We start from the raw sequence: 15,646 nt of genomic DNA, 5'->3' as shown, positions 1-15,646 counted from the left end.
GGGGGCCTGTAGAAGACTCTTTACTATTTTTGTTTTTGGCTGTCTCACCACCCTTCCCCTGGGGAGGTTTTGTGACCCCTTTCTTTTGGTCACCCCCTGTGGAAGTTTTGGACACCCTAGTCTTGACCCAATGGTCCGCCTTCTTTCCCAATTCTTGGGGAGAAATTGGTCCTAGGTCTACCAGATGCTGATGCAGTTTATCATTGAAACAATTACTTAATAGGTGTTCTTTCACAAATAAATTGTACAGCCCATCATAATTACTTACACCACTGCCTTGAATCCAACCATCTAGTGTTTTTACTGAGTAGTCTGCAAAGTCAACCCAGGTCTGGCTCGAGGATTTTTGAGCCCCCCTGAATCTAATCTTATACTCCTCAGTGGAGAATCCAAAGCCCTCAATCAGGGTACCCTTCATGAGGTCATAAGATTCTGCATCTTTTCCAGAGAGTGTGAGGAGTCTATCCCTACACTTTCCTGTGAACATTTCCCAAAGGAGAGCACCCCAGTGAGATTTGTTCACTTTTCTGGTTACACAAGCCCTCTCAAAAGCTGTGAACCATTTGGTGATGTCATCACCATCTTCATATTTAGTTACAATCCCTTTAGGGATTTTCAACATGTCAGGAGAATCTCTGACCCTATTTATGTTGCTGCCACCATTGATGGGTCCTAGGCCCATCTCTTGTCTTTCCCTTTCTATGGCTAGGATCTGTCTTTCCAAAGCCAATCTTTTGGCCATCCTGGCTAACTGGATGTCCTCTTCACTGGAGTTATCCTCAGTGATTTCAGAGAGGTTGGTCCCTCCTGTGAGGGAACCAGCATCTCTGACTATGATTTGTGGAGTCAGGGCTTGAGAGGCCCTGTCTTCCCTAGATAGGACTGGTAGGGGGGAATCACCCTCCAAGTCACTATCATCATCCTCTGAGTTGCCATCCTCAGAGGGGTTGGCCTTTTCAAACTCTGCCAACAGCTCCTGGAGCTGTAGTTTGGAAGGTCTGGGGCCCATTACTATTTTCTTTATTTTACAGAGTGACCTTAGCTCCCTCATCTTAAGATGGAGGTAAGGTGTGGTATCGAGTTCCACCACATTCATCTCTGTGCTAGACATTATGCTTCTAAAAGTTGGAATACTTTTTAAGAATCTTAAACTAGTTCTAGGTTCTAATTCAAACTTTTACCAAACTTTGAAACTCTAAAAGGAAATGCTAACAGGGACTAACACAAGGCCCTAGCAGGACTTTTAAGAATTTAGAAAAAATTCAAATTGCAAAAAATCAAGTTCTAATGAAATTTTTTGGAATTTGTTGTGTGATCAGGTATTGGCTGAGTAGTCCAGCAAATGCAAAGTCTTGTACCCCACCGCTGATCCACCAATGTAGGAAGTTGGCTCTGTATGCACTATTTCAAAGTAAGGAATAGTATGCACAGACTCCAAGGGTTCCCCTTAGAGGTAAGATAGTGGCAAAAAGAGATAATACTAATGCTCTATTTTGTGGTAGTGTGGTCGAGCAGTAGGCTTATCAAAGGAGTAGTGTTAAGCATTTGTTGTACATACACACAGGCAATAAATGAGGAACACACACTCAGAGACAAATCCAGCCAATAGGTTTTGTTATAGAAAAATATATTTTCTTAGTTTATTTTAAGAACCACAGGTTCAAATTCTACATGTAATATCTCATTTGAAAGGTATTACAGGTAAGTACTTCAGGAACTTTAAATCATTACATTAGCATGTATACTTTTTACATAAAACACAATAAGCTGTTTTAAAAGTGGACACAGTGCAATTTTCACAGTTCCTGGGGGAGGTAAGTTTTTGTTAGTTTTGTCAGGTAAGTAAATCACTTACAAGTCTCAGGTTTGGGTCCAAGGTAGCCCACCGTTGGGGGTTCAGAGCAACCCCAAAGTCACCACACCAGCAGCTCAGGGCCGGTCAGGTGCAGAGGTCAAAGAGGTGCCCAAAACGAATAGGCTGCAATGAAGAGAAGGGGGTGCCCCGGTTCCGGTCTGCCAGCAGGTAAGTACCCGCGTCTTCGGAGGGCAGACCAGGGGGGTTTTGTAGGGCACCGGGGGGGACACAAGTTCACACAAAAAGTACACCCTCAGCGGCACTGGGGCGGCCGGGTGCAGTGTAGAAACAAGCATTGGGTTTTCAATGTAAATCAATGAGAGATCAAGGGATCTCTTCAGCGTTGCAGGCAGGCAAGGGGGGGGCTCCTCGGGGTAGCCACCACCTAGGCAAGGGAGAGGGCCTCCTGGGGATCACTCCTGCACAGGAGTTCCGTTCCTTTCGGTGCTGGGGGCTGCGGGTGCAGAGTCTTTTCCAGCCGTCGGGAAAGGGAGTTCAGGCAGTCGCGGTCAGGGGGAGCCTCGGGATTCCCTCTGCAGGCGTCGCTGTGGGGGCTCAGGGGGGACAACTTTGGTTACTCACGGTCTCGGAGTCGCCGGAGGGTCCTCCCTGAGGTGTTGGTTCTCCACCAGTCGAGTCGGGGTCGCCGGGTGCAGTGTTGCAAGTCTCACGCTTCTTGCGGGGAGTTGCAGGGGTCTTTAAGTCTGCTCCTTGAAACAAAGTTGCAGTTCTTTTGGAGCAGTGCCGCTGTCCTCGGGAGTTTCTTGTCTTTCTTGAAGTCGGGCAGTCCTCAGAGGATTCAGAGGTCGCTGGTCCCTTGGAAAGCGTTGCTGGAGCAGGGTTCTTTGGAAGGCAGGAGACAGGCCGGTAGGACTGGGGCCAAAGCAGTTGGTGTCTTCTGTTCTTCCTCTGCAGGGGTTTCAGCTCAGCAGTCTTCTTCTTCTTGTAGTTTCAGGAATCTAATTCTTTAGGTTCAGGGGAGCCCTTAAATACTAAATTTAAGGGCGTGTTTTAGGTCTGGGGGATTAGTAGCCAATGGCTACTAGCCCTGAGGGTGGGTACACCCTCTTTGTGCCTCCTCCCAAGGGGAGGGGGTCACATCCCTAATCCTATTGGGGAATCCTCCATCTGCAAGATGGAGGATTTCTAAAAGTTAGAGTCACTTCAGCTCAGGACACCTTAGGGGCTGTCCTGACTGGCCAGTGACTCCTCCTTGTTATTCTCATTATTTTCTCCGGCCTTGCCGCCAAAAGTGGGGGCCGTGGCCGGAGGGGGCGGGCAACTCCACTAGCTGGAGTGTCCTGCGGTGCTGGCACAAAGGGGTGAGCCTTTGAGGCTCACCGCCAGGTGTGACAGCTCCTGCCTGGGGGAGGTGTTAGCATCTCCACCCAGTGCAGGCTTTGTTACTGGCCTCAGAGTGACAAAGGCACTCTCCCCATGGGGCCAGCAACATGTCTCGGTTGTGGCAGGCTGCTGGAACTAGTCAGCCTACACAGATAGTCGGTTAAGGTTTCAGGTCACCTCTAAGGTGCCCTCTGGGGTGTATTTCACAATAAAATGTACACTGGCATCAGTGTGCATTTATTGTGCTGAGAAGTTTGATACCAAACTTCCCAGTTTTCAGTGTAGCCATTATGGTGCTGTGGAGTCCGTGTTTGACAGACTCCCAGACCATATACTCTTATGGCTACCCTGCACTTACAATGTCTAAGGTTGGGCTTAGACACTGTAGGGGCACAGTACTCATGTACTGGTGCCCTCACCTATGGTATAGTGCACCCTGCCTTAGGGCTGTAAGGCCTACTAGAGGGGTGACTTATCTATACTGCATAGGCAGTGTGAGGTTGGCATGGCACCCTGAGGGGAGTGCCATGTCGACTTACTCGTTTTGTTCTCACCAGCACACACAAGCTGGTAAGCAGTGTGTCTGTGCTGAGTGAGGGGTCCCCAGGGTGGCATAAGATATGCTGCAGCCCTTAGAGACCTTCCCTGGCATCAGGGCCCTTGGTACCAGGGGTACCAGTTACAAGGGACTTACCTGGATCCAGGGTGTGCCAATTGTGGAATCAAAAGTACAGGTTAGGGAAAGAACACTGGTGCTGGGGCCTGGTTAGCAGGCCTCAGCACACTTTCAATTCAAAACATAGCATCAGCAAAGGCAAAAAGTCAGGGGGTAACCATGCCAAGGAGGCATTTCCTTACAACTATGGCTCCATTGCAGCCCCTCTTAATGACCTCACATCTAAGAAAATGCCTAAAAAGGTATTGTGGACAGCTAGCTGTCAGAAAGCTTTTGAGGAGCTGAAGCAGGCCATGTGCTCTGCACCTGTCCTGAAAAGCCCCTGTTACTCAAAAAAATTCATTGTCCAAACTGATGCATCTGAATTAGGGGTAGAGGCAGTCTTATCACAACTTAATTCTGAGGGCCAGGATCAACCTGTTGCTTTTATCAGCAGGAGGTTGACCCCTAGAGAAAAGCGTTGGTCTGCCATAGAGAGGGAGGCCTTTGCTGTGGTCTGGGCACTGAAGAAGTTGAGGCCATACCTGTTTGGAACTCACTTCATTGTTCAGATAGACCACAAACCTCTACTTTGGCTAAAACAAATGAAAGGTGAAAACCCTAAATTATTGAGGTGGTCCATATCCCTACAGGGAATGGATTATACAGTGGAACATAGACCTGGGAGTACCCACTCCAATGCAGATGGACTCTCCAGATATTTCCACTTAGACAATGAAGACTCATCAGGTCATGGCTAGTCTTATTGTCCTTCGATTGGGGGGGGGGGGGCGGGGGGGGTTGTGTAGGAAAGTACAGTGCCGGACAGTGGCTGGGGGTTACAATTACTATTCTAACTCTGCCAAACACTTACTTCCAGGAAGGTACCAGACAGTGGCTTGGCAGGGAGGGGGTTATAATTACTATTCTTACTCTGGGGAAGGTGCCGGACTGTGGCTGGGGGGGTGTAGGAAAGTACCATCTTGCCTGGCATGTTACCCCCATATTTCACTGTATATATGTTGTTTTAGTGTATGTGTCACTGGGACCCTGCCAGCCAGGGCCCCAGTGCTCATAAGTGTGCCCTGTATGTGTTACCTGTGTTATGACTAACTGTCTCACTGAGGCTCTGCTAATCAGAACCTCAGTGGTTATGCTCTCTCATTTCTTTCCAAATTGTCACTAACAGGCTAGTGACCAATTTTACCAATTTACATTGGCATACTGGAACACCCTTATACTTCCCTAGTATATGGTACTAAGGTACCCAGGGTATTGGGGTTCCAGGAAATCCCTATGGGCTGCAGCATTTCTTTTGCCACCCATAGGGAGCTCTGACAATTCTTATACAGGCCTGCCACTGCAGCCTGAGTGAAATAACGTCCACGTTATTTCACAGCCATTTTACACTGCACTTAAGTAACTTATAAGTCACCTATATGTCTAACCTTTACCTGGTAAAGGTTGGGTGCTAAGTTACTTAGTGTGTGGGCACCCTGGCACTAGCCAAGGTGCCCCCACATTGTTCAGGGCCAATTCCCCGGACTTTGTGAGTGCGGGGACACCATTGCACGCGTGCACTACATATAGGTCACTACCTATGTGTAGCTTCACAATGGTAACTCCGAATATGGCCATGTAACATGTCTAAGATCATGGAATTGCCCCACCAATGCCATCCTGGTATTGGGGAGACAATCCCATGATTCCCCGGGTCTCTAGCACAGACCCGGGTACTGCCAAACTGCCTTTTCAGGGGTTTCACTGCAGCTGCTGCTGCTGCCAACCCCTCAGACAGGTTTCTGCCCTCCTGGGGTCCAGCCAGGCTTGGCCCAGGAAGGCAGAACAAAGGACTTCCTCAGAGAGAGGGTGTTACACCCTCTCCCTTTGGAATAAGGTGTTAAGGCAGGGGAGGAGTAGCCTCCCCCAGCCTCTGAAAATGCTTTCATGGGCTCAGATGGTGCCCATTTCTGCATAAGCCAGTCTACACCGGTTCAGGGACCCTCAGCCCTGCTCTGCCGCGAAACTTGACAAAGGAAAGGGGAGTGACCACTCCCCTGACCTGCACCTCCCCTGGGAGGTGCCCAGAGCTCCTCCAGTGTGCTCCAGACCTCTGCCATCTTGGAAACAGAGGTGCTGCTGGCACACTGGACTGCTCTGAGTGGCCAGTGCCAGCAGGTGATGTCAGAGACTCCTTCTGATAGGCTCCTTCAGGTGTTGCTAGCCTATCCTCTCTCCTAAGTAGCCAAACCCTCTTTTCTGGCTATTTAGGGTCTCTGCTTTGGGGAATTCCTTAGATAACGAATGCAAGAGCTCATCAGAGTTCCTCTGCATCTCTCTCTTCACCTTCTGCCAAGGAATCGACTGCTGACCGCGCTGGAAGCCTGCAAAACTGCAACAAAGTAGCGACAACGACTACTGTGACACTGTAACGCTGATCCAGCCGCCTTCTCGACTGTTTTCCTGGTGGTGCATGCTGTGGGGGTAGTCTGCCTCCTCTCTGCACTAGAAGCTCCGAAGAAATCTCCCGTGGGTCGACGGAATCTTCCCCCTGCAACCGCAGGCACCAAATAACTGCATCACCGGTCCTCTGGGTCTCCTCTCAGCACGACGAGCGAGGTCCCTTGAACTCAGCAACTCTGTCCAAGTGACTCCCACAGTCCAGTGACTCTTCAGTCCAAGTTTGGTGGAAGTAAGTCCTTGCCTCTCCACGCCAGACTGCATTGCTGTGAACCGCGTGTTTTGCAGCTACTCCGGCTCCTGTGCACTCCACGAAGATTTCCTTTGTGCACAGCCAAGCCTGGGTCTACGGCACTCTAACCTGCATTGCACGACCTCCTGAGTTGTCCTCCGGCGGCGTGGGACTCTCTTGTGCAACTTCGGGTGAGCACCGTTTCACTCCACTTTGTAGTGCCTGTTCCGGCAGTTCTGCGGGTGCTGCCTGCTTCTGAGAGGGCTCCTTGTCTTGCTGGGCACCCCCTCTGTCCCCTGACGCAATTGGTGATATCCTGGTCCCTCCTGGGCCACAGCAGCATCCAAAAACCCTAACTGCAAGCTTTGCAGCTAGCAAGGCTTGCTTGCGGTCTTTCGGTGGGAAAACACTTCTGCACGACTCTTTACGACGTGGGGCATCCATCCTCCAAAGGGGAAGTTTCTAGCCCTTGTCGTTCCTGCAGAATCCTCAGCTTCTACCTTCCAGTAGCAGCTTCTTTGCACCCACAGCTGGCATTTCCTGGGCATCTGCCCACTCTCGACTTGATCGTGACTTTTGGACTTGGTCCCCTTGTTCCACAGGTACTCTAGTCTGGAAATCCATCGTTGTTGCATTGCTGGTGTTGGTCTTTCCCTGCAGAATTCCCCTATCACGACTTCTGTGCTCTTTGGGGAACTTCAGTGCACTTTGCACTCACTTTTCAGGGTCTTGGGGTGGGCTATTTTTCTAGCCCTCACTGTTTTCTTACAGTCCAAGCGACCCTCTACAAGGTCACATAGGTTTGGGGTCCATTCGTGGTTCGCATTCCACTTTTGGAGTATATGGTTTGTGTTGCCCCTATCCCTATGTGTCCCCATTGCATCCTATTGTAACTATACATTGTTTGCACTGTTTTCTATTACTATACTGCATATTTTTGGTATTGTGTACATATATCTTGTGTATATTTGCTATCCTCATACTGAGGGTACTCACTGAGATACTTTGGCATATTGTCATAAAAATAAAGTACCTTTACTTTTAGTATATCTGTGTATTGTGTTTTCTTATGATATTGTGCATATGACACTAGTGGTACTGTAGGAGCTTCACTCGTCTCCTAGTTCAGCCTAAGCTGCTCTGCTAAGCTACCTTTTCTATCAGCCTAAGCTGCTAGACACCCCTATACACTAATAAGGGATACCTGTGCCTGGTGCAAGGTGTAAGTACCCATTGGTACTCACTACAAGCCAGTCCAGCCTCCTACAGGGGGTCAAAATTACTATTCTAACTCTGCCAACTACTTACCTCGGGGAAGGTGCTGGACAGTGGCTTGGGGCAAAATTACTATTCTAACTGTGCTAAGTACTCTCCTTAGGCAAGGTGCTGGACAGTGTCTGAGGGTCAAAATTACTATAGTAACTGACAAGAACTTGCGTTTTTCCCATTAGAACATTATAAAAAACTGCAAAACATCTAAAGAGCAAAACATTACCACAAACCAAAACAACCATTGGCAAAGCAAATAGGTTGTGCCACTTTGAAAGCTTTTGGCTTTGTCAATGTCTTTTACCTTTGCTGAATAGAAGCCACACTCCTGTACAGTATTGCTAAAAGCTAGTAACGGGCATATAGGAAAGAGTAGTAGAGTGCTGTGATGTGGAGTGGCATGGCGTAGAGTAGCTTGCAGTGGAGAGGAGTGTTGTAGAGTAGAGTTTCATAGATTAGAGTTCAGTGGAGTGATATTCAGTGGAATGGCATACAGTGATGTAGAGTGGATGTAGTGATGTAGTGTTGTGTGGCATACAGTGAGTTGTAGAGAGGCATAGAGTAGGTTGCTATTAAGTAGTGTGGCGTAGTGTAGGATGGAGTAGAGGGACATGCAGTAGAGTGGTGTAGAGTGGATTGGCGTAGAATGCCCTAGAGTGGCACTGTGTAGTGTGGAGGGGTGTGGAGTGATGTAAAGTTGGCTAGAGTGGAGTGCTGTGGCGTAGAGTAGAGAGGCATAGAGTATTATCATGTAGAGTGGCACTGTGCAGATTGGCGTAGAGGGGTGGGCCCGGAGGAGAGTGGTGTGGTGAACAGTGGAGTTGATTGGCATGGAGTAGAGTGGCACAGTGTAGGGTTGTGTGGGGTAGAGTGGTTGTGGCACAGAGTAGCATAGAGTGAAATGGATTGCAATAGAGTAAAGTGACAAAGAATGGAGTGGCGCAGACTGGAGTAGCTTGACATTTAGTGAAGTGGCATAGAATGGAGTGGCATTAAGTAGCATGACATAATGTAGAGGTGTGGAGTGGCATAGAGTGGAGTACAATGGAGTGGCATAGAGTGGCGTTGATTAAATTAGTAAATAGCGGAGTGGCACGGATTACAATGGCTTAGAATGATGTAGAGTAATGGAGTGTGGAATGGAGTGGCATGGACTGACAGGGTGGCGTGGTGTAGAGTGGAGTGGTATAGAGTGGCGTAGAGAGAGTGATGTAGGGCATAGCGGCGTTGCGTGGGGTGGAGAACAGTGTCGTGGAGTATAGCTGCATGGAGTGGAGCAACGTAGAGTGGGCTGTTGGAGAGTAGAGTGGTTTGGAGCTGAATGGAGTGGTACAGAGCTGAGTAGAGTGGCAGTATGGAAATTATTTATAATGAAGAATATCAAATTAATTGATACTACTACTGCTGTGTTTGTAATTATGGCAGCAATACTGAGCGCTTAAGTATTAAAGACAGCTTTTATCTCATAGATTTTATCTAGATTAAATGTGTCAGTAGAAATGGAAGAACACGCATTAAATGTAATTTTATTTATTGTCGAGAAAACGTACTGTAGATTTTCTCTTGCGCTCCCTAAGGATGGCGTCGGAGAAACAGAGGTTGTTGTGGTGGGTCCCCAACCATCCCACCCTCCCTGTTACCGCGCCTGGTAACAGGGAGTGTGGCTCGAGGAAAGACAAGGACACTGCTGTTGTGCTGCAGGGAATGCCAGTTTCTGCTAAAGGATGCAGAGGAGCATCACCCTGACGGTGGTAAAGATAGAGCAGCACAAGTTTGTGAGTGTGCAGCCCTCTCGAAGCAGTGCGCAGCCCTCTCGAAGCAGTGCGCAGCACTCTCGAAGCAGTGTGCAGCCCTCTCGAAGCAGTGCGCAGCCCTCCCGAAGCAACGTGCAGCCCTCTCCATGCAGGACGCAGCCCTCGAAGCAGTGCGCAGCCCTCTCGAATCAGTGGCAGCCCCCTCGAAGTAGCACAGAGCCCTCTTGAAGCAGCGAAGAGCTCTCTCGAAGCAGTGCGCAGCCCTCTCCAAGCAGTGTGCAGCCCTCTCCAAGCAGTGTGCAGCACTCTCCAAGCAGTGTGCAGCCCTCTCGAAGCAGTGCGCAGCCCTCTCAAAGCAGTGTGCAGCCCTCTCGAAGCAGTGCGCAGCCCTCTCCAAGCAGTGTGCAGCCCTCTCGAAGCAGTGCGCAGCCCTCTCCAAGCAGTGTGCAGCCCTCTTGAAGCAGTGTACAGCCCTCTCAAAGCAGTGTGCAGCCCTCTCGAATCAGTGGCAGCCCCCTCAAAGCAGCACAGAGTCCTCTTGAAGCAGCGAAGAGCTCTCTCGAAGCAGTGTGCAGCCCTCTCAAAGCAGTGTGCAGCCCTCTCGAAGCAGTGCGCAGCCCTCTCCAAGCAGTACGCAGCCCTCTCCAAGCAGTGCGCAGCCCTCTCCAAGCAGTGCGCAGCCCTCTCCAAGCAGTACGCAGCCCTCTCCAAGCAGTGTGCAGCCCTCTTGAAGCAGTGTACAGCCCTCTCAAAGCAGTGTGCAGCCCTCTCGAATCAGTGGCAGCCCCCTCAAAGCAGCACAGAGTCCTCTTGAAGCAGCGAAGAGCTCTCTCGAAGCAGTGTGCAGCCCTCTCAAAGCAGTGTGCAGCCCTCTCGAAGCAGTGCACAACTCTCTCGAAGCAGTGCACAGCCCTCTCGAAGCAGTGCACAGTCCTCTCGAAGCAGTGCGCAGCCCTCTCCAAGCAGTGCGCAGCCCTCTCGAAGCAGTGCGCAGCCCTCTCCAAGCAGTGCACAGCCCTCTCCAAGCAGTGCACAGCCCTCTCCAAGCAGTGTGCAGCCCTCTTGCACTCCCCCCCCAGAACAGCGCTCAGACTACCTAAGCAGCCAAAGCTCTGTGACGCACCAGAACACGTACGACAACACTGCATGACAAAAGACTAAAGGATGACGTTGAACATTCCTGGTGCCAGCTGTAAGTTTGGGAAATGTTCTGGCTACCCATAGTTAGCAAGTCTTTGTGCATAGTCTGCTATGTTTTTCTAATTAAAAGTAAATGCACTTTTTTTACACAGACTCTGGGTTACAGTGGGCTTGTACTATTCCCATCTGAGCCCTTTTTTTGCTTTAGATGCCATTGTGTCTAATCATTGAGTGATTGGAGATTTTGAAAACCATACTGAAGGCAGCATATGCTCTTAAATGTTAAAGAGGCACTAGGAAGAGATATTACCCGATGTGCTGATGCCACAGAAGAAAGGAGTTAATGTTGGATAGAGGCAAACGATAAACTCATTTGTAAAAGAATCTCTAGCTACTTGCATCCTTCCCTTCATGCCCAGGTGGACCAAGGGCTTGTTTGAAGGATTGCACTGCAGGATCAAGCCCTTGCTGAAGGCAACAGATTTCCAAAATGTATTGATCTGACCTTGCAGTGGTGAAGCCGAGAGTGAAGTGGAAAGGAATATGATTGAGAGATGGAGGGAGCACCAACAGCAGGCGAGGGCGTGGAATAAACAAGCATTGGCCAGTGGCCTCTGTCGACAGCCAGGCTCTCTTTCACTGTGTTGTGATCCGGCGGCATGAGGGTTGCGCATGTGACAGAGTTGATAAATAAAGGGTCGCATGCCAATTGGCACGCAGACACGCACACCTGCACTGACTGTCTCCTGTATTAGTCTTGCAGTGGAGTGCACTCATCAGAGGAGCGATGCTCCGGCGCGCGATTCCCGGAGGTACCTGATGCCATCTGTCCCATCCCGAAAACCCAGCCCGTGGGTGCCCAGAGCGAGGTGGGTGGATTTCTAGAACATGTAGGCCTCGCACATGTGCTGCAGACGTATTCCCCAAGGCAATTGGCATCGTTTCTCACAGCAGTGCAAGAAGCACATACACACAAACAAACAAAAAATAATTATATATATATATTTTTATATATAGGAGATTAAATGAACACAGATACTGAAAGATGCGCTTAGACAATTTTTATAAGCCTGTGTGAAGAAAAAAAAAGAAGACGTGAAAAATTTGCTACAGACACCAGAGACTGAGACAACTACCGTGCAATGAGCTCATCACAGAAGCATCGTGAACAGCAACAACCAGCGCCCAATGCGGGAGCACACTCAGCGCTACCGCCTTTCAGCCAACTGTCCGACCCAGCCGCGGCTGCGCCACAAGGGCGCCATTGGCATTCACAACTGCTTTCGCGCCACCAGGGAGAAAATGGCCCTGTGTGGAGCTCTCTCATGCTGCACATGGCTGTCGATGGATTGTATGAGCTATTCGAGACACTCCCTAGCACAGGAGGGATACACTATTTTGATGCTGCCGTGGCCACATTGAACCAGTATTTTGATCCCCAGCTAAACCCGCACTATGAAAGGTTCAAACAGCGGCAGGTGCAACAAACAGACACAGAGTCGGTAGACATGTTCTACGCCAGGTTGCGGAAGATAGCAAACACATGCGTGGGTCTCAATCAACACGAGGAAATCCGTGCACAAGTGAAAAGGAAAGTACCATCTTGCCTGGCATGTTACCCCCATTTTTACATGTATGTCAGTTTGTTTTTGCCTATCTAACTGGAATCATGCTAGCCAGGACCCCAGTGCTCATAGTTTGTGGCCTGAATGTGCATACCACTTTTACCAATTTCAATTTGGCACACTGTATGGTAAAGGTAGCCTCTTTCTAGCCTTGTTACCCCCACTTTTGGCCTGTTTGTGAGTATATGCCAGTGTGTTTTACTGTCTCACTGGGATTCTGCTAGCCAGGACCCCAGTGCTCATAGTGAAAACCCTGTTTGTCAGTGTGTTTGGTATGTGTCACTGGGATCCTGCTAGTCAGGACCCCAGTGCTCATAGTTTGCGGCCTGAATGTGTATACCTGTGTAGTGCCTGTTTCACTGAGGCTCTGCTAACCAGAACCTCAGTGCTTATGCTCTCTCTGCCTTTACATTTGTCACTATAGGCTAGTGACCACTTTTACCAATTTCAATTGGCACACTGGTACACCCTTATAATTCCCTAGTATATGATACCTAGGTACCCAGGGTATTGGGGTTCCAGGAGATCCCTATGGGCTGCAGCATTTCTTTTGCCACCCATAGGGAGCTCAGACAATTCTTACACAGGCCTGCCACTGCAGCCTGAGTGAAATAACTCACACGTTATTTCACAGCCATTTTCACTGCACTTAAGTAACTTGTAAGTCACCTATATGTCTAACCTTCACTCGCTGAAGGTTAGGTGCAAAGTTGCTAAGTGTGAGGGCGCCCTTGCACTAGCAAAGGTGCACCCACATAGTTCAGGGCCATTTCCCTGGACTTTGTGAGTGCGGGGACACCATTACACCCGTGCACTACATATAGGTCAATACCTATATGTAGCTTCACAATGGGAACTCCGAATATGGCCATGTAACATGTCTAAGATATTGGAAGTGTCCCACAAAGCCAAATCTGGTATTGGGGTGCCAATTCCATGCATCCCCAGGGCTCCACAATGGACCCGGGTACTGCCAAACCAGCTCTCTGAGGTTTTCTCTGCTGCTACCGCTGCTGCCACCCCACAGACAGGGTTCTGCCCTCCTGGGGTCTGGGCAGCCCAGTCCCAGGAAGGCAGAACAAAGAATGTCCTCTGAGAGAGGGTGCTACACCCTCTCCCTTTTTGAAATAGGCGTTAATGGCTGGGGAGGAGTAGCCTCTCCCAGCCTCTGGAAATGCTTTGAAGGGCACAGATTGTGCCCTCCTTGCATAAGCCAGTCTACACCGGTTTAGGGAACCCTCCGTCCCTGCTCTGGTGCGAAACTGGACAAAGGAAAGGGGAGTGACCACTCCACTGTGTCCCAGACCTCTGCCATCTTGGATCCAGAGGTGTGAGGGCACTCTGGAGGCCTCTGAGTGGCCAGTGCCTGCAGGTGACGTCAGAGACCCCTCCTGATAGGTGCTTACCTGACTAGGTGGCCAATCCTCCTCTGAGGGCTATTTAGGGTCTCTCCAGTGGGCTTTTTCTCAGATAATGACTTGCAAGAATTCACCAGAGTTCCTCTGCACCTCTCTCTTCGACTTCTGCCATGGATCGACCGCTGACTGCTCCAGGACGCCTGCAAAACTGCAACAAAGTAGCAAGAAGACTACCAGCGACATTGTAGCGCCTAATCCTGCCGGCATTCTCAACTCTTTCCTGGTGGTGCATGCTTTGGGGGCTGCCTGCCTTCATCTTGCACTACAAGCCAAGAAGAAATCTCCAGTGGGTCGACGGTATCTTCCCTCTGCTTCAGCAGGCACCAAACGTCAGCGTCACCGATACTCTGGGACCCCTCTCATCCTGACGAGCATGGCCCCTGGAACACAGGTGGTGGACCCAAGTGACCAAGACTGTCCAGTGGTCCAACTGTCCAAATTTGGAGGAGGTAAGTCCTTGCCTCCCCTCTCCAGACAGTAAACCTGTGCACTGTGTGAACTGCAGCTACAAGGGCTTCTGTGCACATTTCCACAAAATCCTGCTTGCACAGCCAAGCCTAGGTCCCCAGCACTCTGTCCGGCGATGCTCAGCTCCCTGAATTGATCTCTGGTGTCGTGGGACCCTCTTTTGCAGTGTTGAGACGACCGCCATGTTCAGACTTCTTGAACCCATGTTCAAGGACTTCTGTGGGTGCTACCTTCTTGTGCGTAGACTCTCTACGTTGCTGAAGGCCCCCTCTGCCTCCTCTTCCAAGTGGCGACATCCTGGTCCTTCCTGGGCCCGGGCAGCACCCTTTTTCTTGAACCATGACTCTTGCAGCTAGCAAGGTTTGCTTGCAGTATTTTGACAAGGAAACAACTCTGCATCCTCCAGCACTCCGTGGGACATCTTCTGCATGAAGGAGAAGTTCCTAGCACCTTTCGTTGTTGCAGAATCTTCAGCCTCTTCCATCCACAGGCAGCCATTTTGCACCATCATCCGGGGTTTGGTGGGTTCCTGCTCCCCCTGGACACTTTCACGACTCTTGGACTTGGTCCCTTTCCTTTGCAGGTCCTCAGGTCCAGGAATCCATCTTCAGTGCTTTGTCGTCTGTTGTGGTCTTTGCAAAATCCTTTATCATGACTTTAGTGTGTTTCTGGGGAAATAGTAGTACTTTACTCCTACTTTCCAGGGTCGTGGGGTGGGGTATCTTGGACACCCTTAGTGTTTTCTTACACTCCCAGTGACCCTCTACACACAACACTAGCTTAGGGGTCCATTTATGGTTCGCATTACACTTTCTTAGTATATGGTTTGTGTTGCCCCTAGGCCTATTGCATTCAGTGTTTGCATTACTTTCTGACTGTTTTACTTACCTGATTTTGGTTTGAGTGTACATTTTGTGTTTTTTACTTACCTCCCAAGGGAGTATATCCTCTGAGATATTTTTGGCACATTGTCACTAAATTAAAGTACCTTTATTTTTTAGTAACTCTGAGTATTGTCTTTCTTATGATATAGTACCTATATGATATAAGTGGTATAGTAGGAGCTTTGCATGTCTCTTAGTTCAGCCTTGGCTGCTCTGCTATAGCTTCCTCTATCAGCCTAAGCTGCTACAACACTACTAATCTACTAATAAGGGATAACTGAACCTGGCACAAGGTGTAAGTACCATTGGTACCCACTATAAGCCAGGCCAGCCTCCTCATTGGTGGCAGCGGTGGGATAAGTACTTGTAACTGCTTTACAACTTTGTCATTGGTGCTTTTCATAAGAAAACCATATTCTAAATACTTAGGAATATACACAGTCAAACCCAGGATCAGGAGGTAGAGGAGGGGGAGTACTCAGGTAGAATCAGAGGAGGTCCCTGAGGACTCTGGGGAGGGTACTTCCTAAGACCTTACAGTT

Source organism: Pleurodeles waltl, chromosome 8 (assembly GCF_031143425.1).
Source record: "Pleurodeles waltl isolate 20211129_DDA chromosome 8, aPleWal1.hap1.20221129, whole genome shotgun sequence".
Lineage (NCBI taxonomy): Eukaryota > Metazoa > Chordata > Amphibia > Caudata > Salamandridae > Pleurodeles > Pleurodeles waltl.
The sequence above is the reverse complement of the archived record's forward strand: the minus strand, read 5'-3'. Positions refer to the sequence as shown.